Raw genomic sequence first — 6000 nt, 5'->3', positions numbered from 1 at the left:
CTATCTCCTCTTTAGTTAGTTGTTTTTCTGGGTTTTTATCCTGTCCCTTCATCTGGTACAAAGTCCTCTGCTTTTCCATTTTCTGTATCTTTCTGTGGCTGTGGTTTTCAGTTCCACAAGATGAAATACTGCTGATACTGCTTGATACTGCTGTCTGCTCTCTTGTGGAGGAAGCTATCTAGGAGGCTCATGTGTGCTTCCTGATGGCAGGGACTGATGGTGGGTAGGGCTGGGTGGGCAGAGCTCAGTAAGACTTTAATCCGATTTGGTGGGCGGAGCTCAGTAAAACTTTAATCTGCTTGTCTGCTAATGGGTGGGGCTGTGTTCCCACCTTGTTAGTTGTTTGGCCTGAGGCTACCCAGCACTGGAGCTTATAGGCTCTTTGGTGGGGCTAATGGCGGACTCTGGGAGGGCTCATGCCAATGAACACTTCCCAGAACCCCTGCCACCAGTGCCCTTGTCTCCTACGTGAGCCACAGCTGCCCCCCACCTCTGCAGGCAACCCTCCAACACCAGCAGGTAGGTCTAGTTCAGTCTCCTATGGGGTCACTGCTCCTTCCCCCTGGGTCCTGGTGAGCACAGTTTTTTGTGTGCCCTTCAAGAGTGGAGTCTCTGTTTCCACCAGGCCTGTGAGGTCCTGCAATCAAATCCCACTGGCTTTCAAAGTCTGATTCTCTGGGGATTCCTCCTCCCGTTGCTGGACTCCCAGGTTTGGAAGCCTGACGTGGGGCTCAGATTCCTCACTTTGGTGGGTGGACTTATGCAGTATAACTCTTCTCCAGTTTGTGAGTCACTCACCCAGCATTTATGGCATTTGATTTTAACAAGATTGCACCCCTCCTGCTGTCTCATTGTGGCTTCTCCTTTGTCTCTGGATGTGGGGTGTCTTTTTTGGTGAGTTCCAGTGTCTTTCTGTCGATGATTGTTCAGCATTTAGTTGTAATTCCAGTGCTCTTGCAAGAGGGAGTGAGCACATGTCCTCCTACTCCACCATCTTGATCCTGTCTATATTGATTCAGTTTTCAATAACAAACTGAATAAACAATTAAAGCCTAAACTATTGAGTCAGTCATGGGAAAAGAACATCATAAAATGAGTAATGATTGGTCAAAAATAGTATACAGCCCTGCCCTAGGTATTCTACAGGACTCTTGATTGCATGTGGCGAAAAACGAAAACAAAAAATAGTTAAATTTGCCGTAAGGAAAAAAAAAGTCAATAGCAGACAAAATGAAAAGCCTAAAGTGTGGATCTGTGAGACCTCTCTGGCATGGCTACATGCAGGGGTCAAATTATGTTTCTGTAATACCCCTCTCTCTTTCTCACAGTCCCTCTCTGGATCATCTCTTTCCATTTTTTTTGCTGTGCTTTTTTCTCTTGTAGCTTCATTCCTAGCCAGGTTTTCTTCCTATGATGACATGTGGTAGGTTCAGTATAACATCTTATCTGTTTAGCAGTTCTTACAAAAGCCCCAGATGTCACCCTCATTCTTATTGCCATGGATACGTGGACCTAGGTTACATGTCCATTCCTCAGAACTACTTGTTAGGTTTGCCCCAACTAAATCTCAAAGGCTGAGGATAGGATAAGAGCTGGCGTTCCAGAAGAAGGAGATAGCTTCTTTCACCAGAAATTGGAATGATAGGAAGATGTCATTATTGTCACTTCTAAGTGCATGATCTTGGGTAAGTTCTTGAATTTTCTGAATCTTAGATTCATCACCTGTTATTGATGGAAATAGTTACTCCAGAGGTTTAGGTTGATAATTGAATGACTTAAGGTACTAACAAGCTTCCTAGAGTAGCTGGCATTGGGTACCTTTACTACATCTAATTCTTTCCCTGCTTTCAGTAACTTGGGAATAAGATTTACGAGGAAGCCAAGTGTAAAATAGGAGTCACTCTGAAATTTCTGCCACAATTTCACTTTCCTTTTGATCTTATACATTTATAAATGGAAATCATGAACATCTGTGTAACATTTTCTATAGGTATGTACTACTTTAGGCAGCAAGCAGACTTATCCTGTGCCCAAGAGGATAACTTCAGCTCTTATGTTCTCTTAGGACCTTGTGACACTCAGGTAGCTCCAGTTACCTACCCAGTGGAAGCTGTCAGAGCCTAATCGCTCATGTCAAAAACATCATCAGAGGCAGAAATCCCTGAAAAGCTCAATATCTGTCACCTCCTAGAGAATATTAGCCACCCTGGGCATAGGAGTCGAGAACTGTGAGACTGTCAGTCAGTGTGCTGATTGGTAATTTGCTACTCTCCTGTTTTGTCCTATTAATGTGAGGACAAAAGCTGTGGTAATATTGACACAATCTGAGGAACATGCAGAAATTTGAATGTGTTGTTTGTTGGAATGAAGCTGTGGTTATGTAGCTTTTGAAGTGCTAAAAGTAATTCGTTTCAACTGATCTTGGCTATCAAAGAAATGCATGGGAGGGAGGTTGTGGAGTATCCTTTTAGTTCTCGATTGATTTTTGCTGTAGGTTGTTTTTTGTAATTTTTCTAAAAACAAACACCGTGTGACAATAGCCTTCCTTCTAGCATGTATCGTGATCTTCAGTCTCTTGGTCTTGACATAATCCATTAGTGGCTGCATTCAAGCCTGGGTAAAAACACAGAGCTGGTCAAGTCCCAGTACAATGAAAACCTTTGTTTAATAAAATGGTTCCCAAGTCTCTTTCTATGGCATAATTAATTCAGGTAGCATAAAATACAACACATTGAAATCAGAAAGTATTTGGAGATTCTCTTCAAATTTCTCTTAAGTAATTATGAAATCATTCATTGTTTATTCAACAATTTAAAAATATCTGCTGTGTCTATTGCTTGGCATCGAGCCTTTAGCAGTGGACAAAACCAAATCCCTTCTCTCAGAGACATCACATTATAGTGAATGGCAAAGATAATTGTATTAGTTTGCTAGGGCTGTCATAACAAAATACCACAGACTGGAGGCTTTAACAATGGAAATTTATTTTCTCACCGTTCTGGAGGCTTGAAATCCAAGATCAAGGTGTCCGCAAGTTCGGTTTCTCCTGAAGACCCTCTCCTTGACTTGCCGGTGGCCACCCTCTTGCTGTGTCCTCACGTGATGTTTCCTCTGTGTGTGCCCCTGGTGTCTCTGTGTAAACTTCCTCCTCTTATAAGGACAGATTTGATTAGGCCCCACCCCAGTGGCCTCCTTTTGCCTTAATCACCTCTTTAAAGTCCTTATCTCCCAATACAGTCACATTTTGGGGTACTGGGGGTTAAGTCTTCAACATATGAACTTTTCGGGGACACCGTTCAGCTCAGAACAATGAAAATTAAGCCAATGACGATGTATTCTTTAAGATGGTATCCCAGTGCTATAAGGGAAAGTTAAGCAGAATAAATGATGGGGTGAGAAAGGGGAAGCACTGTAAACATGATGGTCAGAGACGTCCTCTCTGTTGAAATAGCATCTGAACAGAGAAATGAAGAGAAGGAGTGAGGCCCAGGAATATCTGGGGAAGAAATGTTTAAGGCAGAGGAGATGGTGCTTCATGTAGGAGGAGAAGTAGCAAGAGGCAATGTGGCTGGAGTGGAGTGTGCAAAGGGCCCAGATGAGATCAGAGGTACCTGGGGCCCGTCATGGAAGGTCCCAGAGGCCTACTCAGAAGGGGTGAGCACGTGCGGGCAACAATACGTTACTACACCCACAGTTAAGACTCAGTGTGATCTATACTGGTAGGCTTGTACAAGGTGTTGTGGACAGCTCTGGCTACATAATGTGTGGGGTCCAGCGCAAAATGAAAACATGGGGCACCTTGTTCAGTTGTAAAGATGGTGACAATAAGGTATTAAACCAAGGGCAGGGTCCTTCTAGTTGCAGGACCTTGAGCAGCTGTACAGGTCACGTGCCCTGGCTGTGGAAAGATATGAGAGAAGTAGCTGACTCAACACATCGTTTTTCAAAAGTAAGATACACAGTTGGATATTGTGTAGTCTTATGGGAAGTGTGTTCCTGGAGTTTGGATTTGAAGTCCGTGGTAAAGTCCTGGAGTCTTTGTTTTCTGTTAGCCAGCGTTCTCCAAGAAACAGAACCAGGAGGAGATTTTATATATATAAATTCATCATGAGGACTTGACTCATGTAATTATGGAGACTGAGATGTCCCACAATCTGTCATCTGCAAACTGGAGACCCAGCAAAGCCTGTAGTGTAATTTCATCAAGTTGAAAGGCCTGAGAACCAGGGCAGCTGATGGTGTAAATCCCAGTCTGAGGGCAAGTGAAGGTGAGATGAGACTTCCTAGTTCAAACAGTGAGGCAGAAAAAATAAAGAGCTGAATTTCTCCTTCCTCTGCCTTCTGTTCTGTCCTTGTCCTCATTAAGTCAGATGATTTTCACCACATTGGGTTCACAATCTCCTTTACTGATCCACCCATTCAAATGAAAATCTCCTCTGGAAATACCATCACAGACACACCCAGAAATAATGTTTACTCTGGGCACCCTGTGGCCACTCAAATTAACCATCACAACCAGTGATACCTAGGGCCAGTTATGTAACCCAGTTAGTCTCAGATTTCTCACCTGTAAAAGAAGGATTACAGACCCTGTCTTACAAGGTTTGGCTTTGGTCCAGTTTAGCCAAATAATGGTGAAAGTGTTTGGTAAACTATAGGATTTCATAACAGGATTATGATTTACTAATATATTTAAATTGCTTCTCCTTTATGTTCTATTTTGACATCTCCTCCTTCCTGTAATTCCTAAACAAGGAAAGCATTTTGTGAACTAATGGTGATAATTTACACCAGAAATAAATATTTTTCACCTCTCTTTTATGCAGGAAATCAGTCTCATTATGCAATAACGTTTTATTATGGGCAAGAAGCCCAGGCGTCAGATTGAATGTTATGCTTCGTCCCATGACATAACTGAGACTGTATATCAATGGTCTTAATTCCTCTGCAGCAATTATTTGGTAAAATGAACAAATTCTAAGTGAGCCCGTTGTTCTGGACTCCTCTCTCCTGCTTCACTTTTTCTCCTTTAGACAGTCATTTTTCTGCCTCTCCTGTCCAGTTCTCTCCCCAAAGAGCAGCTGTATTCGTATGTCTCACCCTGAGAGGGCAGGCAGCTGGCTGCCATCACGGCCACTCTGTGGCCCGGCCAGTGGGGAGCCATGAAGAGCCATCTGCTTGTCCCTGCTGCAGAAATTGAGTGTCACCTTTGCAGTAGTCCTGTGTACAGAAGGATAATAGAGTTGTTCTTAGCTAAGTGTATTGTTTGCCAAAGAAAGGGGCATCGTTTCACTCAGTAAATAAGGAGGAAGTGTAACCAGTGCTGGTTAGATTACACACTTTGTTGCATGTTTTAGTTTTCCTATAATCAAGTAAGAGATGACAGCAAGCACATGGGGAACATACCTCTGACTGAAAGCAACTTCAAGCAATGTGGCCTTCTACATGCAGAAACAAATGACAAGAATGCCTGACTTGTTGGAAGGGAAATTTGAAAAAATAAAATTGTTAATTTTTACAAGTTGTATCAATTGTTTTAAGGCTCAGGATCTCTCTTTGTAGCATCACCCCAAGTCTGTCTGTTGTTCCTAAGGCTACAATTGTAGTGTGTGGTAACGAAAAAAACATGAGTTTAGCACCAGAGAGGCTTATGTTCAGATCCTCACTCCTTTACTTACTAGATGAATTATATGGGCTAGTCAAAACCTTCAGATTGTTTCCTCAATTATAAAATGGGCATCCTTCTGGCACAAACTCATATACAGATTAATACTGTGTATGAGAATAAAAATAAATAAATAAATAAATGGGCATCCAAGTATTGTTGGAAAATTTGAGAGTAATCTAATGATCTTCATAGGAGATACCTGAATATAGTAGATGATCAGTAATCTAGGTATTACACTTAGACAGTGTTAAGATAATTGTTTTTCATTATTCTTACCTGTGCATGAATATAAGAAACTCAAGAAATACAGGCACCTAATTAACCAGAGAGTA

General features: G+C 42.1%; 1 pseudogene; it reads left to right on the top strand.

The window, feature by feature from the left end:
- The first annotated feature begins 3525 nt into the window (after nt 1-3525).
- Nucleotides 3526-6000, top strand: part of LOC130844384 (V-type proton ATPase subunit E 1-like) — a 54941-nt pseudogene continuing 52466 nt past the window's right edge.

This window comes from Hippopotamus amphibius, chromosome 2, assembly GCF_030028045.1.
Source record: "Hippopotamus amphibius kiboko isolate mHipAmp2 chromosome 2, mHipAmp2.hap2, whole genome shotgun sequence".
Taxonomy (NCBI): Eukaryota; Metazoa; Chordata; class Mammalia; order Artiodactyla; family Hippopotamidae; genus Hippopotamus; species Hippopotamus amphibius.
The sequence above is the reverse complement of the archived record's forward strand: the minus strand, read 5'-3'. Positions and strand labels throughout refer to the sequence as shown.